General features: G+C 46.7%; 1 long non-coding RNA gene across 1 annotated transcript in view; it reads left to right on the top strand.

Moving 5' to 3' along the window:
* LOC141180639 (uncharacterized) overlaps positions 1–20462 on the top strand; it is a 63895-nt gene extending 43433 nt beyond the window's left edge. Inside the window, exon 4 of the long non-coding RNA XR_012256291.1 lies at positions 20391–20462. This is a non-coding gene — a long non-coding RNA (uncharacterized lncRNA). The remainder of the gene's footprint in view (positions 1–20390) is intronic.
* Positions 20463–20741: the final 279 nt, after the last annotated feature.

Genomic DNA, 20741 nt, shown 5'->3' on the forward strand with positions numbered 1-20741 from the left:
TTATTAAAGCAAAGAAGTGGAATATTCTTGAATGGCCAAGTCAGTCACCTGATCTCAACCCAATTGCATTTCACTTGTTAAAGACTAAACTTCAGACAGAAAGGCCCACAAACAAACAGCAACTGAAAACCACCGCAGTGAAGGCCAGGCAGAGCATCAAAAAGGAGGAAACACAGCGTCTGGTGATGTCCATGAGTTCAAGACTTTAGGCAGTCATTGCCAACAAAGGGTTTTCAACCAAGTGCTAGAAATGAACATTTTATTTGCAATTATTTAATCAGTCCAATTACTTTTGGTCCCTTTAAAAACAGGGTGGCACATGTTAAGGAGCTGAAACTCCTAAACCCTTCATCCAATTTTAATGTGGATACCCTCAAATGAAAGCTGAAAGTCTGAACTTCAACTGCATCTGAATTGTTTTGTTTAAAATTCATTGTGGTAATATCTAGAACCAAAATTAGAAAAATGTTGTCTCTGTCCAAATATATATGGACCTAACTGTATATGAATGTATGTGTATATGCAAAACATAATACAACAACAGAGGACCTGTGTCTCCAGTCACGCACTGATTGGCTGCCGGCATGTATTGCAGCGCAGGGACTCGGCGGGTCCCCTGCACCGTAATACATTTCAGCTGAATGTGTGTACGATGATGCACATCAAGCTGAAATAGTCGCTGGTATCGGCGGGCCCCCTCCAGCTGCATCAGACATATGTCCACCCCTGGTGCAGTGAGTAGCTGGGGTCCCTGACATCACAGCTGAGCCTAGAGCACATGCAAGGCCGTCCCTGGGACGCCATACTATGTATATTACTTATACTTCAGCAGTTGGGTGAGCAGTTTTTAATTATAACACAAGTGTTGGCACATTATCATTCTGATGCAATTAAGGCTTTTTATCACTATATGCAAATACATGTGAAGTGGTACAGAATAAAAATGAATTATTGTTATATGAGGAGATGAATATTATTGCAGTATGATTTCCTGATGTACAGTGATTAATCACTGATTATGGAGTAGATCTTATATATACCTTGTTTATGCACTGTGAATGTTCATGGCTTGAGAAAGGCTCACAGTATAAAGAGCTGAAATGTCGCACCTACACGGGTGAATAAAGATCAGTGTTTTTACTATCTCGCAGATGGAGTGCTGCCATATTCTTGCTGTATTTCACTATAAATAAATATCTATATGAATCTCTAGTTATATGGTTACATTTTTATATGTAAAACAAAAACTGCATAGATTTGTCCTCATATATATTAGTGTAGAATATACGGACTCGAGAAAATCGGCAGGATCTATTGTAAAACTTCTTCGGCTGGTATTCAGACTAAAGCTTGTCACCGCAGGAGTCGCAATGTGACCCTACTCACCTGCATCACGCTACCATGCAGCAGCGGCATAGAACGAAGTTTGGCAGCTTGACCTATGTTGTGACCAAACTTCGTGTCACCCAAGCATAGGCTAGACCATGTGTGTGGGCTAACGTCACTGCCATGAAACGCCAATCCCTGGCACATCAACGTCAGCTGCTGCCCTCTGATTGGCCGGCAGCGTGTATTGTAGTCCAGGGACTCCGATTCTCTGCACCGCAACACACTTCAGTCCTGAGGTGCACATCCGACTGAAGTAGTCATATGGGTCCAGTTGCACTTTATGAGACCGCAATCATTATGCCCCTGGGTAATGTAGGGGACATGGGATGATACTGACATCATTGTGGATGGGGTGTGAGATGAAGTGATCGGTGCTGCACTGCCACAGATAAAAGCACAGGATCACTGCTCAGTCAGTTCCAATGCTGGAATGAATGAGGTCAGTGCTGGGGCGGATTACTAACAGCCAATGAGTGAGTATTGGGCGGGTAGAAGCAAGTGCTGGACAATTGAGCCAGGCAGTGCTAGCTCTGGTTCTAAGTCTACAAAAAAAAGCACAGGGAGCACAACCTAGTCTGGAGAGCAGCATGTAAACAGGGTGCAGCAAATAAAAAGAAATTCAGGAGTAATGAAAGGTAGAAATCAAAAACAAAGTTTATTGGGCTGTCATCCAAAATTGCCAGTAAAAAAATAAAAAAGTGGTATCTATCAAGGCAGGTGGTGGTATCTATCAAGGCAGGAGGTGGTATCGGTGGTATCAAGGCAGGCGGTGGTATCGGTGGTATCAAGGCAGGTGGTGGTATCAAGGCAGGTGGTGGTATCAAGGCATGTGGTGGTATCGGTGGTATCAAGGCAGGTGGTGGTATCGGTGTTATCAAGGCAGGTGGCGGTATCGGTGTTATCAAGGCAGGTGGTGGTATCGGTGGTATCAAGGCAGGTGGTGGCATCGGTGGTATCAAGGCAGGTGGTGGTATCAAGGCAGGTGGTGGTATCGGTGGTATCAAGGCAGGTGGTGGTATCGTTGGTATCAAGGCAGGTGGTGGTATCGGTGGTATCAAGGCTGGTGGTGGTATCAAGCCAGGTGGTGGTATCAAGGCAGGTGGTGGTATCGGTGGTATCCTATATAGATTGGAGATATAACAAATAATATTGTTAAAGCGCATTAAAGTCACAAAAGTAGTCAGTGAACATCTTGTATAACTGTGTACATTTGGTGTGCTCTCTAAGTAACTCAACACACAGCCATTAATGTCTAAACCACTTACAACAAAAGGGAGTACACCCCTAAGTGAAAATGGCCAAATTGTGCTCAATTAGGTACTTTCCTTCACCGATTTCATGTGGCTCATTAACGTTACAAAGTCATAGATGTGAATTTGGAGCAGGAGCATTAAATTTGGTGTTATCGCTCTCACACTGCTCACTAGAAATTCAACATGGCACCTCATGGCAAAAAAAACTCTCTGAGGATCTGAAAAAAAGAATTGTTGCTCTATGTAAAGATGGCCTAGGCCAGGGGTCCTCAAACTACGGCCCGCGGGCCACATGCGGCCCGTGGAGGATTTTTATCCGGCCCGCCGGGCTGTGGGCAGAGGGGAGCTGTGCCAGCGCCCACCCTTCTTCCCCGCTTTCTCAGAGCCCCGGTAGCCCGATACTTACCTCTTCCCGTGCCTTCGCAGATCCACTGTCTTCCTGGTCTGCGCTCCCTGTGACGTCTCAGGTCAGAGGGTGCGGTGACGTCTTTACACCGCGCCCTCCCGAGCCATCACAGGCAGCGCAGAGAGGGACGACGACGCCGCGACGCTGGAGTCCGGACCTGAGCAGCGGCAGCAGGCAAGGAGGGAGGTGAGTATTGGATTTTTATATTTTTTTTTAATGTATGGAGGCATGGGACATAATATTAGGGGTGACATCCTGCATGTGGCATTATATGGGGGGGTGACTTCCTGAATGGGGCATTATATGGGGGAGTGATATCCTGCATGGGTCATTATATGGGGGGGGTGACATCCTGAATGGGGCATTATATGGGGGGGGTGACATCCTGAATGGGGCATTATAAAGACAGGGGAGTGATATCTTGTATGGGGCATTATATGGTGGGAGAAAGGGAAATCCTGCATGGGGCATAATAAGGAGGGAACAGCCTGCATAGGGCATTATAAGGGGGAAACAGCCTGCCTATTGGGGATATTTACTTGCCTATTCGGGATATTTACCTGCCTATTAGGGACCTATGCTGCCTATTTGGGACATTTACCTGCCTATTGGGGACCTATGCTGCCTATTGGGAACATTTACCTGCCTATTGGGGACATTTACTTGCCTATTAGGAACCTATGCTGCCTATTGGGGATATTTACCTGCCTATTGGGGAACTATGCTGCCTATTGGGGATATTTACCTGCCTATTTGGGACATTTACTTGCCTATTAGGAACCTATGCTGCCTATTGGGTACATTTACCTGCCTATTGGGGACATTTACTTGCCTATTAGGAACCTATGCTGCCTATTGGGTCATTTACCTGCCTATTGGGGACATTTACCTGCCTATTGGGGACCTATGCTGCCTATTGGGAACATTTACCTGCCTATTGGGGACGTATGCTGCCTATTGGGGACATTTACCTGCCTATTGGGGATATTTAACTGCCTATTGAGGACCTATGCTGCCTATTGGGGATATTTAACTGCCTATTGAGGACCTATGCTTCCTATTGGGTACAGTTACCTACCTATTGAAATACCGGTTGATTTAACTTTACTTGTTCTTCATTTTAAATATTGTATTTGTTCCTGTATTGTTTTTTTTTACTACAAAATAAGATATGTGCAGTGTGCATAGTAATTTGTTCATAGTTTTTTTAAAAAACTATATTCCGGCCCTCCAATGGTCTGAGGGACCGTGAACTGGCCACCTGTTTAAAAAGTTTGATGACCCCTGGCCTAGGCTATAAGAATATTGCCAACTGTTAGAACCCTCCTGTTAGTTTTTTTCCTATTTTGTGGTCACGTGACCTGCTGCCTATTTAAGCTCCGCCCTTCTGGCTTTGCTGGACTTCAGTGTTACTTTGACTCTTAATCTAGCCAGTTGCTTTGTACCTCTCTCTATAGTTTGCTTGGTCCTTGGACCTCTAAGTATTTCTGTGTGTTTGTCTTTTTGCTCCACTACAACGTCTATCATCCTGAGTCTAATGGACAGACAGAAAGAAAGAACCAGGATGTTGAGCAGTTTTTGCGTTGTTTTGTGGCAGACAATCAAGAGGTGTGGTCTGAGTTTCTGCCACTTGCTGAATTTGCTCTTAACAACCATACATCCTCCTCTGCTGGGTGTTCTCCGTTTTTTGTTGTACTGGGAGACATCCGTCGTTTGGTTCGTTCTCCAAATTGGTGTCTGCTGTGCCGGAGGAGGAGAATTTTTCCGGTGATTTGGAGAGAGTTTGGACTGATGTACGTTGTAACCTTCAAGAGGCTAACAAAAAGTTTAAGAAGTATTTTAACAGGAAACGTCAAGAGGTTTTGTTTACGGTTGGTGACATGGTTTGGTTGTCCTCAAAGAATCTGCGGTTGAGGATTCCTTCTAAAAAATTGGGTCCGAAGTTTGTGGGACCATTTAAGGTGCTTCAGGTGGTTAACCAGTCTGCTGTTAGGTTGGAGGTTCCCTCCTCCTGGAAGATTAATCCGGTGTTTCATGTTTCCTTGTTGAAAAAAGCTGATGTATCGGATAGGGATGCCACTGTCACAGTTCCTCCGGTGGTGGAAGACGGTGAATATGAATTTCTCGTATCCTGAATTCCAGAGGGCATAGAGGGAGATTGCAGTATCTCGTCGCTTGGAAAGATTTCGTTCCTTAGGATAACTCCTGGGTAAGGGCAGATGATGTCTCTGTTCCTAGACTTATCAGAGCGCTTCACAGGAGGTTTCCTGATAGGCCTGGAGGATCCGGAGGATCCTCATAGAAGAGGGGGTACTGTTAGAACCCTCCTGTTAGTTTTTTTTCTATTTTGTGGTCACGTGACCTGCTGCCTATTTATTCAAGCTCCGCCCTTCTGGCTTTGCTGGACTTCAGTGTTACTTTGACTCTTAATCTAGCCAGGTGCTTTGTACCTATCTCTATAGTTTGCTTGGTCCTTGGACCTCTAAGTATTTCTGTCTGTTTGTCTTTTTGCTCCGCTACAACTTCTGCTAGGAGGTGTCCAATTTTGTCCCAGTCCTTAGTACTTTTAGGGACCCCTCCCTTATATCTATAGGTCTGCGTTCAGACTAGCTGAGGACGAAGGCGGGTCTGTTCACAAGGAACAGGTTGCCCGCTGCATCATAGGGAATCAGCTTAGTCCTATTGTAGGGACAGTTTTCCTATCTTTGCTTAGCTCTTGTAGCAGATCATAACAGTAAGTCCAGCCCAAAATAAAATAAAAAATCCTAAGGAAAGAGATCCGGAGATCAGCATGGTGTCTGTTCAGAAATTGGCTCAACGCCTGCTGGGATTGTCTCTTGAGGTGGCCGAGCTCCAGCAACACGTGAGTAGCTGTCCTGGAGTGCATTTTGTTGAACCGAAGGTAGGACTGCCTGATTTTTTTTTATGGTAAACAACAAGATTTTTTTTCCTTTAAAAATGCTTGTTTATTATATTTTTGTTTGAGACCCAGGTCCTCTGGGAATGAATCACATTGCATTGGGTTTATCATGTCACTTTTGCGCAAGGAACCACAGGGATGGGCCTTTTCTCTCCAACCTAATGATCCGTGGTTTAGATCGGTGGAAGATTTTTTTTCTGCTATGGGGTTGTTGTATGACGATCCTGGTCGAGTCTCTTCTGCTGAGACACAACTGAGACGTTTAAAGCAGGGGTCAGGTGATGTTGAAAATTATTGTACACACTTCAGAAGGTGGTCTTCTGAAGTGAGATGGAATGATTCGGCGTTAAAATGTTTGTTTCTTGCTGGTTTAAGTGAAAGGGTTAAGGATCTGCTGATTGCTTTCCCTGCACCTGGAAACTTGCAAGAAGCCATGCAATTAGCTATTCAGGTGGACAGGAGACTGCGTGCCAGGGTTAATGAGGAGAAAACTCCTGCTATGGCAGCTCCTAGTCATCAGGGGGTCTGCTCGGACGACGGAGAACCGATGGAGATTGGGGCGATGCCACTCCGCTCTCAGGAAAAAGACCGCAGGTTTTCCAAGGGATTGTGTTTTTATTGTGGTAAATCTGACCATTTTGTTAAGAACTGTGAGCTTCTGTTAAACAAAAAAAAAGGTCAGTTACGCCGTATTGCTTGTTTAAACACTAAGGGAGTATTTCTTGCAGGGAGTACCTCATTGCAGGAGGAATTGATTGAATTTCAAGTATTTGTGGATTGTGGTTCTACACTGAATGTGATTGATAAGGGATTTTTGGAAAAACTTAAATTGGAACCCAAACCTTTGTCATCTCCTATTTCTGTGGTTGCTGTTGATAACACTCCTTTGAAATGTGTTACTCACAAGGTTTTTGAATTTCCCCTCACTATTAATGGTATTGACCAAGAGAATTTGGATTTAGTGGTATTAAATAATTTACCTTCTCCAGTAGTTTTAGGTTTGCCTTGGTTAAAACTGCACAATCCTTTACTGGACTGGTCTACTAATGAGATTAAGTCTTGGAGTCCTAAGTGTTATGATAAATGTTGTAACGGTCGCATTGCTGCTGTGGAAAGAGGGGAATTACCTGTATCTATTCAGGATTTTTGGAAGTTTTTTTCAGAGGAGGAGTCACAAATTCTACCTCCTCATAGGGACTATGATTGCACCATTGAGTTTGTTCCTGGAGCTACTCTTCCCAAGAGTCGCTTATTTAATCTTACTATCCCTGAAAGATAGGCCTTGGAGGAATACATACAGACGAACTTGGCTGCTGGTCACATTAGACCTTCTAAGTCACCTGTGGCTGTTGGATTATTTTTTGTAAAAAAAAAGGACGGCGGTTTACGTCCATGTCTGGACTTTCGCGAAATTAATAAAATTACCGTACGGAATTCCTACCCACTGCCGTTAATTCCTGACTTGTTTAACCAGTTAGTGGGGGCCAAGTGGTTCTCTAAAATTGATCTCCGGGGGGCATACAATTTGTTGCGAATGAAGGAGGGTGATGAATGGAAGACTGCTTTTAACACCCCGGTGGGTCATTTTGAGAATCTGGTTATGCCTTTTGGTCTTACCATTGCACCAGCGTTTTTTCAGAATCTTATTAATGACATCCTGAGACCTTTCATTGGTAAGAATGTGGTGGTGTATTTGGATGACATTTTGATTTATTCGCCAGATCTGGAGTCTCATTGGCAGAGTGTACGTGAGTTATTGCAGTTATTAAGTGACAATTCACTTTTTGCTAAGCTGGAGAAATGCGAGTTCGCTGTGCAGAGAATTCGTTTTATGGGCTACATTATCTCCAGCGAGGGCTTTGAGATGGACCCGGTGAAGGTTCAGGCTGTGCAAGAATGGCCTAGGCCTATTGGTTTAAAATCGATACAGAGATTTTTGGGTTTCGCCAATTATTACAGAAAATTCATTAAGAATTTTTCTATAATTGTTAAGCCGCTGACCGATCTCACCAGGAAAGGTGCGAATACGGTCCAGTGGACTACTGAGGCCATTGAAGCTTTTGTGTATCTCAAGGAGAGGTTCAGTTCTGCCCCCATCCTTATGCAGCCTGATGAGACCAAGCCTTTTTTGGTCGAGGTTGATGCTTCTTCGGTGGGGGTCGGTGCGGTTTTGTCTCAGGAGAACAAGGATGGAGTACATCCCTGTGCTTTTTGTTCGAAAAAATTTTCTGAAACCGAACTTAATTACGATGTTGGTAATCGGGAATTGCTGGCTATCAAACTCGCATTTGAACATTGGCGTCATTTCTTGGAAGGTGCTAAATTTTCCATTCAGGTTTTCACTGATCATAAGAATCTGATCTATCTAGATGCTGCCAAGCGCTTGAATGCCTGTCAGGCTAGGTGGGCTCTTTTTTTTTCACAGTTTAATTTTTCTGTTACTTACATCCCGGGTACTAAGAATGTTAAAGCTGATGCTTTATCTTGCAGCTTTTCTCCCATGGTTGGTACCGAGGAGGAGGAGAGCATTTTACAGGAAGGCGTTGTGATAGCAGCATTGGACTCCGTTTTGGAAGATGGGATTCTGAAAGCCCAGGAGGATGCCCCATCTAACACTCCCCATGGGAGGTTGTTTGTACCTAGAACCTTTAGGAGAGAGTTGTTTGTGGAGTACCATGAGTCTCGGTTGGCAGGTCATCCAGGAATTTCGGAGACTAAGAGACTGGTAGGTCGCAGTTTTTGGTGGCCTGGGTGGCAGAAGGAAATCATTAAATGGGTGCGTCAATGTACTGTGTGTGCCAGATCAAAGGCTTCACACGCTCCTGCTGCGGGGTTGCTTTGCCCTCTGGAGGTTCCTAGTGCACCTTGGACGCATCTTGCAATGGATTTTATTACTGACCTTCCTGTGTCCGAGGGTTTCACTGACATCTGGGTGGTCGTGGACCGTTTTAGCAAGATGTGTCACTTGGTTCTTTTCATTAAACTACCCTGTGCTAAGACACTCGCTAAGGCTTTTGTCAAGGAAATTGTCAGACTCCATGGCGTTCCCACCGACATTGTTTCTGATAGGGGACCTCAGTTTGTGGCTCATTTTTGGCGTGATTTTTGTGACAGGTTGGGAGTCCATTTGTCATTTTCATCTGGGTATCATCCTGAGTCTAATGGACAGACAGAAAGAAAGAACCAGGATGTTGAGCAGTTTTTGCATTGTTTTGTCGCAGACAATCAAGAGGTGTGGTCTGAGTTTCTGCCACTTGCTGAATTTGCTCTTAACAACCATACATCCTCTTCTGCTGGGTGTTCTCTGTTTTTTTGTTGTACTGGGAGACATCCGTCGGTGGTTCGTTCTCCAAATTGGTGTCGGCTGTGCCGGAGGAGGAGAATTTTTCCGGTGATTTGGAGAGAGTTTGGACTGATGTACGTTGTAACCTTCAAGAGGCTAACAAAAAGTCTAAGAAGTATTTTAACAGGAAACGTCAAGAGGTTTTGTTTACGGTTGGTGACATGGTTTGGTTGTCCTCAAAGAATCTGCGGTTGAGGATTCCTTCTAAGAAATTGGGTCCGAAGTTTGTGGGACCATTTAAAGTGCTTCAGGTGGTTAACCAGTCTGCTGTTAGGTTGGAGGTTCCCTCCTCCTGGAAGATTAATCCGGTGTTTCATGTTTCCTTGTTGAAAAAAGCTGATGTATGGGATAGGGACGCCACTGTCACAGTTCCTCCGGTGGTGGAAGACTGTGAATATGAAATTTCTCGTATCCTGAATTCCAGAGGGCATAGAGGGAGATTGCAGTATCTCGTCGCTTGGAAAGGTTTCGGTCCTAAGGATAACTCCTGGGTAAGGGCAGATGATGTCTCTGCTCCTAGACTTATCAGAGCGTTTCACAGGAGGTTTCCTGATAGGCCTGGGCCTGGAGGATCCGGAGGATCCTCATAGAAGAGGGGGTACTGTTAGAACCCTCCTGTTAGTTTTTTTTCTATTTTGTGGTCACGTGACCTGCTGCCTATTTATTCAAGCTCCGCCCTTCTGGCTTTGCTGGACTTCAGTGTTACTTTGACTCTTAATCTAGCCAGGTGCTTTGTACCTATCTCTATAGTTTGCTTGGTCCTTGGACCTCTGAGTATTTCTGTCTGTTTGTCTTTTTGCTCCGCTACAACTTCTGCTAGGAGGTGTCCAATTTTGTCCCAGTCCTTAGTACTTTTAGGGACCCCTCCCTGTGTTCAGACTAGCTGAGGATGAAGGCGGGTCTGTTCACAAGGAACAGGTTGCCCGCTGCATCGTAGGGAATCAGCTTAGTCCTATTGTAGGGACAGTTTTCCTATCTTTCCTTAGTTCTTGTAGCAGATCATAACACCAACACTGTGAAACTGAGCTTCAACATGCTGGCCAAGACCATACAGTGGTTTAACAAGATAGGTTCCACTCAGAACTGGCCTCGCCATGGTCGAACAAAGAAGTTGAGTACACGTGCTCACCGTCATATCCAGAGGCTGTCTTTTCAAAAGAGGTGTAAAAGTGCTGCCAGCATTGCTTCGGAGGTTAAAGGCGTGGGGGGTCAGCCTGTCAGTACTCAGACCATACTTTGCAATCAAATTTTTATTGCATGGCTGTTGTCACAGAAGAAAGCCTCTTCTAAAGATGCTGCACAAGAAAGCCCGCAAACACTTTGCTGAAGACAAGCATACTAAGGACATGAATTACTGGCACCATGTCCTGTGGTCTGATGAAACCAAAATAAAGTTATTTGGTTCATATTGTGTAAAGTGTGTTAGGTAGCGAGCAGGTGAGGAGTACAAAGACAAGTGTGTCTTCCCTACAGTCAAGCCTGCTGGTGGGAGTGTCATGGTTGGGGATACATGAGTGCTGCCGGCTGTGGTGAGCTACAGTTCATTAAGGGAACCATGAATGCCAAAATGTACTGTGACATCCTGAAGCAGAGCATGATTCCCTCACTTCGGAAGCTGGGCCAAAGCGCAGTATTCCAACATGATAATGACCCCAAACATACTTCCAAGATGACCACTGCCTTGCTAAAGAAACTGACGGTAAAGGTGCTGGACTAGCCAAGCATGTGTCCAGACCGAAACCCTGTTGAACATTTGTGGGGCATCCTCAAACAGAAGGTGGAGTGCAAAGTCTCTAACATCCACCAGCTCCGTGATGTCATCATGGAGGAGTGGAAGAGGATTCCAGTGGCAACCTGTGAAGCTCTAGTGACCTGCATGCCCAAGAGAGTTAAGGCACTGCTTGAAAATAATGGTGGCCACGAATCATCTATTTAATTCTCTTCCTCTTGTCGGAACTAATCCTCACCTTTAGCTCTACTCAACTGGCACTTCTGTTTGATTTCTAATTTTTGATCTTCCTGTAATATCTTATTTCCAGATGTTGTTCCACCATTGTTGTATCTCTGATTTGTCTTTACTTTTTTGATTCATGATAAATAAATAATTTAAATCAAAACGAAAATAATGGTGGCCACACAAAGTTTTGACACTATGAGCACAATTTGGCCATTTTCAAGTAGGGGTGTACTCACTTTTGTTGCCAGTGGCTTAGACATTAATGGTTGTGTGAGTTATTTAGAGGGCACACCAAATTTACAAGCTGTACACTGACTATTTTACATTGTATCAAAGTGTCATATCTTCAGTGTTGTCCCATGAAAATATATAATAAAATATTTACAAAAATGTGAGGGGTGTACTCACTTTTGTGATATACTGTATCCCCAAAGATCAACGGCTGTAAGCTATTCTAGAGCCTGATCTGCATTGTCTGGTGATGACTGCTATACATTGACTGGGACTACACACTGGAAATCTGGGAGATGAGACATGGGAGCCAGAATGGGAGATGAGACATGGGGGCAGAATGGGAGATGAGACAAGAAGGTCAGAATGGGAGCTAACACATGGGGGTCAGAATGGGAGCTAACACATGGGGGGGGGGGGGGGGGGCAGAATGGAAGCTGAGACAGGGGGAAGAATGGGAGATGAGGCATGGAAGCAGAATGGATGATGATACATGGGGGGCAGAATGGGAGATAACACATGGGGCAAAATGGAGAGGAGACACATGGAGGCTGGATGGAGCAAAAAAATGGGGGCAGAATGTAGAGGAGACATGGAGGCAGAATGGGAGATAAGACATGGGGGGCAGAATGGGAGCTGACACATGGGGGGCAGAATGGGAGCTGACATATGGGGGGCAGAATGGGAGCTGACATATGGGGGGCAGAATGGGAGCTGACATATGGGGGGCAGAATGGGAGCTGACATATGGGGGGCAGAATGGGAGCTGACATATGGGGGGCAGAATGGGAGCTGACACATGGGGGGCAGAATGGGAGCTGAGAAATGGGGGGCAGAATGGGAGCTGAGAAATGGGGGCAGAATGGAAGCTGAGAATTGGGTTCAAAATGGAAGCTGAGACATGGGGGGCAGAATGGGAGATGACACATGGGGGGCAGAATGGGAGATGACACATGGGGGGCAGAATGGGAGATGACACATGGGGGGCAGAATGGGAGATGACATGGGGGGCAGAATGGGAGATGACACATGGGGGGCAGAATGGGAGATGACACATGGGGGGCAGAATGGGAGATGACACATGGGGGGCAGAATGGGAGATGACACATGGGGGGCAGAATGGGAGATGACACATGGGGGGCAGAATGGGAGATGACACATGGGGGACAGAATGGAATATGAGACAAGGGGGGCAGAATGAGAGCTAACACATGGGGGTAGGCAGAATGAGAGCTAACACATGGGGGGAGGCAGAATGAGAGCTAACACATGGGGGGAGGCAGAATAGGAGATGACACATGGTTGCAGAATGGGAGCTGAGACATGGGGGGCAGAATGGAAGCTGAGAAATGAAGGCAGAATGGAAGCTGAGACATGGGGGCAGAATGGTAAATGACACATGGGGGGCAGAATGGAAGCTGAGACACGGGGGGCAAAATGGGAGATGAGACATGGTGGGCAGAATGGGAGTTGACACATTGGGGGCAGAATGGGAGCTGACACATTGGGGGGCAGAATGGGAGCTGACACATTGGGGGGCAGAATGGAAGCTGAGAAATGGGGGGCAGAATGGGAGATGATACATTGTTGCAGAATGGGAGCTGAGACCTGGGGGGCAGAATGGAAGCTGAGAATTGGGTTCAGAATGGAAGCTGAGACATGGGGGGGCAAAATGGGAACTGACACATGCAGGGCAGAATGCGAGCTAACACATGGGGGCCAGAATGGAGAAATATGCAGGGAGAATGAAGTCACATGGGGCCAGGATGGGAGAACATATCAGGGCAAGATGAAGACATATGGGGTCCAGAATGGAGTACATATGGAAGCAGGATGTGGGACATTATTACATTATTACTGTAGGGGCTAATAAAAGGACATTATTACAAGTGTGATGTATTTTATTTTTGAGAATGCTGTTTTCAGTGGGGAGGGGGCACTGTTCCTGTGCAGGGTGGCACTATGTCGCTTTTTTTCTTCATTTGGTGTAGTGTAGAAGTTGGTGAAAAATTAGGGAATGTGCTCTGGAAACTGCTCTAGATAACTATGTGTTACTTTCTGCAGAGACGAGTCCTTGCTGGAAGAAGTGATGGCAGTCTGTGCTGGATGAAGAGGAAAAGCGAAGATGAAGGACTTCAACTAGAGACGTTACCGGTGAGTCAGTGTGTTACCTGTACATTTACACTATGCATTACATACTATACACAGAGCTCCTATATACTGTACTTAAAAAGAGTTTTAGGTAAAATAAGAAATGTTTAATAGGTTAGAGTAGAGTAGGGCCCGGCCAGAAAAATCTCCTTGTCGTGGTGGCAGCTTAAAAAAATCTTTTGGCCAAAACAAAAGCTGCTGGCTATGTAGGTGATCTGGTATTCGATGGAACTGTTACTATGTGATTGGTGAGGACGTGGTGCAGAAAGTGGAGTTTTTCCAAGAGTGAGCGGTGGCACTGTGGAAGGTTCGAGGGGTGCAGCTGGTGTGGAGCCTGGGGTGAAGTCTCAGGGGGGCCCAAAAACTTTGGCTGTATGGGGCCCTAAAATTCCTGGAGGCAGCCCTGCAATGTATTCAGGCAGGTCACATTCTCCTGGCATTCACCAAACCTAGAGCCATCCATCAGATGCAGGGCTGCCACCAGTAATTTGGGGGCCCCATACTGACAAAATTTTTGGGCCCCCTTGAAACTCCAGCCAGGCTCCATCCCAGCTCCACCTCCACCCCAGCTCTGTCTCCATCCCTCAAACGTTCCACAGTCCCACCGCCCACTCCTGGAAAAACTCTACTTTCTGCACCACATCTTCACCAATCACACATTAACATTTCCCATTGAACAGCAGATCACATATATAGCCAGCAGCTTTTGTTTTTGCCAAAAGATATTTTAAGTCACCACCACGGCAAGGAGACTCTTCTGGCCGGGCCATACTCTACGCTAACCTATTAAAAATTTCTTATAATATCCAATATTCTTTTTAGGTATATTTTTATTTATGGGAATGTGTTACATATATTTTTTAAAATGACCAATAATACCACGTATAAGGGACAAATACCATCACACCATGACCAGATCACATAATACCACCACATAGTGACCGAATAATACCACATACAAGGGTCAAATACCACCACACTATGACCAGATCACATATTACCACCACATAGTGACCGAATACTACAATACTGATTATTAATAAAAAAAAGAAAACTAATATTACCATAAGTACCATTATACACAGGAGCTCTGTACAACGTACACAGTGTATAGTGTAAATGTACAGATAACACATTGACTCACCGGTGACATTTCTAGTTGAAGTCCTTCATCTTTGCTTTTCCTCTTCATCCAGCGCAGACTGCCATCACTTCTTCCAGCCAGGACTCATCTCTGCATAAGATAACACAGTTATCAAGAACAGTTTCCAGAGCACATTCCCCAATTTTTCCCCAGCTTCTACACTGCACAAGATAAAGAAAATAAAGCAACCTAGTGTCGCCTTGCACAGTAACATGACCCCCCTCACAAGGTCTTCATCCTGTCCCCCATGTCTCCATTCCCCCCCCATGTCTCCATTTTGCCTCCATTCTGCCCCCCATGTCTCAAGCTTGCCCCCCATCCTCTCCCCCATGTCTCCATCCCGCTCCCTATGTCTCCATTCTGCCCCCCATGTCTCTATCCTGGCCACAATGTCTCCATCATGCCCCCATGTCTTCATCCTGCCCCCCATGTCTTCATCCTGCCCCCCATGTCTCCATTCTGCCCCCCCATGTCTCTATCCTGGCCACAATGTCTCCATCATGCCCCCATGTCTTCATCCTGCCCCCCATGTCTCCATTCTGCCCCCCATGTCTCCATCCCGCTTCCTATGTCTCTATCCTGGCCCCCATGTCTCCATTTTGCCTCCATTCTGTCCCTAATGTCTCCATCAAGCCCCGCCCCCTACACCCCCTGTACAGAGAACAGAGGGCCCCCCGGTTCGCTAATCATGTCGGAGCACTGCCGATATGATTAGTGATGGGCCCTCTGGAGAGCGATCTCCCTGCTCTGCCTGCTGCCGCAGTGGCCTTCTGCCTCCCGTGCGCAGCGCGACACTGCCGGAGCGTGCGCAGGAGGTCAGTCTCAGGGTGATGACGTCATCGCCCTGGGACTGCTTCCTGTGCGCGCTGACGGACCCGGCGTCGCTCCAGGCAGCGGCTGCAGGCCTGCCTCTCATCTCGACGCGTGAGTATGAAAAGCAGGGGCCGGGACGGGGGGAGGGATCGGTGGGAGTGACTGGGAGGACCCCTGGCCGAGGCTGGCAGTAAATACTACTGGGCAGTGGGCATGATTATCATCATGCCCATTGCCTAGCATGTCTTGCTTCCAGCCTCTGGTTACTGGTACTATGCCTAGCAGCATGTACTACCACCAGGGGCTGGCAGGACATGCTGGGTGGGCATGATAGTACCAAGGAGGCTGGTGGAGTGGTAGTCAGTGCTGGCGTCAGCTCCCGGGCAAGTGCCGGGGCCCTGAGCAGGCGGGAGGTCCACTTGCCGTCGGGCTCCCCGCCGGGCTATGGGCGGAGGAGAGCAGTGCCAGCGCCCGCCCTTCTCCCCCGCTTGCTCAGGGCCCCGGCAGCCGGATACTTACCTCTCCCCGTGCCTTCGCAGATCCGCTGTCTTCCTGGTCTGCGCTCCCTGTGACGTCTCAGGTCAGAGGGTGCGGTGACGACTTTCCACTGCGTCCTCCCCTGAGCCATCACAGGCAGCGCAGAGCGGGAAGACGCCGGCAACGCAGGAGTATAGACCTGAGCAGCGGCAGCAGGTGAGGAGGAGGGAGGTGAATATTTGATTTTTTTTTTTTTTTATGTATGGAGGCATGGGGCATTATATGGGCGGGGGTGACAGCCTGCATGGGGCATTATATTGGGGGCGGGTGACATCCTGCATGGGGCTTTATATGGGGGGGTAACAGCATGCATGGGGCATAATATGGGGGGGTAACAGCCTGCATGGGGCATTATATGGGGGGATGACACCCTTCATGGGGCATTATATGGTGGGGTGACAGCCTGCATGTGGCATTATATGGGGTGGGGGTGACAGCATGCATGGGGCATTATATGGGGGTGACATCCTGCATGGGGCATTATATGGGGGGAAGGGACATCCTACATGAGGCATTATAAGGGGGGGTGACATCCTGCATGGGGCATTATATGGGGGGGAGAAGTGACATCCTGCATGAGGCATTATATGGGGGATGGCATCCTGCATGGGGCATTATATGGGGGGGAGTGATATCCTGCATGGGGCATTATATGTGGGGGAGTGACATCTTTCATGGTGCATTATATGATGAGTGACATTCTGCATGGGGCATTATATGGAGGGGAAGGGACATCCTACATGGGTTATTATATGGGGGGGGAAGGGACATCCTGCATAGGGCATTATATGGGGGGGGGAGTGACATCCTGCATGGGGCATTATATGGGGGGAAGTGGCATCCTGCATGGGGCATTATATGGGGGGAAGTGGCATCCTGCATGGGGCATTATATGGGGGGAAGTGGCATCCTGCATGGGGCATTATATGGGGGGAAGTGGCATCCTGCAAGGGGCATTATATGGGGGGTGACATCCTGCATGGGACATTATATGGGGGGGGAACAGCCTGCATGGGGCATTATAAGGGGGGGATGGGACAGCCTGCATAGGGCATTATGTGGGGGGAACAGCTTGCATGGAGCTTTATATGGGGGCCAGTATCCTGTATGGAGCCTTATATGGGGGGGCCAGTATCCTGTATGGAGCATTTTATGGGGGCTAGTATACTGTGTGGAGCGTTATATGGGGCCATTATCCTGAATGGAGCGTTATATGGGGGCCAGTATCCTGTATGGAGCATTTTTGGGGGGCCAGTATCCTGTATGGAGCGTTATATGGGGACCAGTATCCTGTATGGAGGATTTTTTTGGGGGCCAGTATCCTGTATGGAGCGTTATTTGGGGGCCAATATCCTGTATGGAGCATTTTTTGGGGGCCAGTACACTGTGTGGAGCGATTCGCCGGTTTCTGAGCTATTGTAGAATTTAAAATAGATATCACTCATATAATATAAGAAGTGAAATCTTTGCATTGTACTATACTTTTATCTCTCTGCAGTATCTGTGCATCATGAATCGTGGTATGTGTTAAAGGGGCCCACTGAGACTCTTTCGCCCGGGGCCCAGAAAAACCTGGATCCGGCCCTTTGTGGTACTATCATGCTAGTACTACTACCGCCAGTGGCTGGCTGGCAGGACATGCCGGGTGGGCATGATAGTACCACAGAGGCTTGCAGGACATACTAGGCATGAATCATGCTTAGTATGTCCTGCCAGCCTCTGTGTACTATCATGCCCAGCATGTCCTGTCCTGCCAGCCACTGGTGGTACCATCATGCATGCCCCTTGCCCAGCCACTGGTGGTGTGGTACTATCATGCTAGTACTAACACCAGTGGCTGGCTGGCAGGACATGCCATGTGAGCTTGAATGCTAGTACCACAGAGGCTGGCAGTACATACTGGGCAATGGGCATGATAGTACCACCAGTAGACTGACTAGGCGGTCTCCAGGGCTCCGTCTCCCCTTCTCGCTGCTGTTAGGATGGGTTAACATTGCGTTTATGCTGTGCGTTAAAACGGATCCGTTGTAAATCAGCGCAGACGCAATGTACCGTAGACTTGCATTGCAAAAATAGGCATGCATTTGAAAGTATGCATTATTTGCAACGCGCAGGAAAACATGGTCGGCGGCTGGAGGCCAGCTGAGCACTTCTCTGACAACTGTGTTCTAGTGTCATTCTGTGCCTGCTCATCTCTGTCAACAGGCATATTTGTCTGATCTGATGGCAAAGATGTTGCAGAGCTGGAGACAGAAGATCCGTGGATTACGTCAGGGCGAGGATTTTGTTATTTATTAAAGATGGAGTCCCTACATGTGTTTTGTGTTTTATTTTTATTAAAAAAAAATTTCTGTGGTTGTGGTTTTTTTTTCTGTTTACTAGAAATTCATGGTGGCCATGTCTAGGTTGGCGTGACGCCATGAATTTCAGGCTTAGTGCCAGCTGATAATACAAGGCTGGTACTGACCCCATTATCACCCAGCGTGCCACCCCCACCAGGGCCGTTGTAAGAGCCAGATAAAGTGCCTGGAAATGGCGCTACGATGTATGCGCCAATTACAGGGGTGGCTGCGGGCTGCCGTTTTCAGCGTGGGGGGCCCAGAATGCTGGGCCTTACCATGCTGAGAATCCCACACCCCAGCTGCCTGTTTTTTTTACCAGGCTGGCGATCAAAATATGGCGGGAGCCCACGCATTTTTTTTTTAATTATTTTTTTAAATAATTAAAAAAAAACATTGGGCTTTCCTGACTTTTGATCGCCAGGCAGCTAGAAGTGGCAGCCTGTAGCTGTCTGCTTTATCTGCGCTGAGAATCAAAAATTCTGCGGAGCGCTATGTCATTTTTGCTTTATTATTTATTTATTTTCACACTTCTATATGTGTGACAGGCCCAACAGCTAATCACAGACGCTGACACAGAAAATGGGCGTCTGTGATTGGCTGCTTGAGTAACCTGAAAGCAGCCCATACATAGTACCATACTAGAATGTATGGGCTGATTGTACATTACTCGAACAGCCAATCACAGACGCCCATCCTCTTTGACAGCATCTGTGATTGGCTGTTGGGTCTGTGACATATAGAAGTGTGAAAAGAAATCATTTTTAAAAACATGATGTAGCACTCTGCAGAATTTTTGATTCTCACCGCAGGTAAAGCGGACAGCTACGGCCTGCCACCCCCAGCTGCCTGGCTTTACCTTGGCTGGCGATCAAAAGACAGAGAAGCCGAATATTTGTTTTAAACTTATTTAAAATATTTTTTTTTAGAAAAAGGTGTGTGCTCCTGCCATATGTTGATCGCCAGCCAGATAAAACAAGGCAGCTGGGGGCTGGGATTCTCAGCATGGTAAGGCCCAAGTGTTCTTGGCCCCCCACGCTGAAAATCGCAGCCCGCAGCCACCCTTGAAAATTTCCACGCGCTTTAGCTGGCTCTTCTAGCGGCCCTGGTGGTGAGTACCCTGGGTAATAATAGGGTTAGTGCCAGGCCAGCTTTGTATTATCAGCTGATACTAAGCCCGGAATTCATGTTGTCATGCCAAATTAGACATGGCCACCATGAATTTCTAGTAAACAGAAAAAAAAACACAGAAATTTTTTTTTTATTAAAAATAAAACACAAAACACATTTAGGCTACGTTCATACGCGGCGCAAAAAATCGCTACTGCATGCCGACGTTGCGCTTTTCTCAGCGTGCTTTTCCCAAAGCCATGTTAACATGTAGCCTATGGGGAAATCGTGCCGAAAAAAACGCCAAGAATTGGCATGTCAATTCTTTTTGCACGGCCGCTTTTGCAGTGAAAGCGCCCGCGCAAAAATACCTGGCAAAACGCGGCGTCTGAACGCTTTTAAGTAAAAGCCATAGCTTTTGCTGGAAGCCGTTTCCAGCTTTCTTTGGCACTGCTTTTACGCGAGCGCTCTAAAACGCCGCATAAAAGCAGGAATATGCGGCTATTACTCCGCGTGGGAACGTAGCCTAAGGGACTCTATCTTTAATATAAAAAAAAAATCCTCGCTCTGACGTAATCCATGGGTCTTCTGTCTTCAGCTCTGCTACATCTTTGCCATCAGACAAATATGTCTGCTGACAAATGAGCAGGCACAGAATGACACTGGAGCACTGTTACTGTGTAGTGCGGCACTATGTTGCTTTTTTGTCATTTCATGCAGTGTAGAAATCTTGGGAAAAGTGTGGATTGTGCTCTGGAAGTGATCAGTTATAGCTAACTATGTTATTTTCTGCATAGATAAGTCCTGCATAGAAGATGTGATATATCGGTCTGCGGCAGATAAAGAACTTCACCTAGAGACATCACTGGTGAGTATGTGTATTACCTATACACACACACTGACACTATATACAGAGCTTCTGTGTATAATGTCACTGGTGATGACTGTATAACCTGTACACTATATACAGAGCTCCTGTGTATAATGTCACTGGTGATCACTGTATAACCTGTACACTGACCCAATATACAGAGCTTTTTTACATTTTTATTATTTTAGCATTATTTGTCACTATGTGGTAGCATTATGTGCTTTGGTCATGACATGACGATATTTGTCCCTTGTATGTGGCATTATTCAGTCACTAT

Source organism: Phyllobates terribilis, unplaced genomic scaffold (genome assembly GCF_046119375.1).
Source record: "Phyllobates terribilis strain yellow unplaced genomic scaffold, ASM4611937v1 Scaffold_34__1_contigs__length_13252353, whole genome shotgun sequence".
In the NCBI taxonomy this organism is placed as follows: domain Eukaryota; kingdom Metazoa; phylum Chordata; class Amphibia; order Anura; family Dendrobatidae; genus Phyllobates; species Phyllobates terribilis.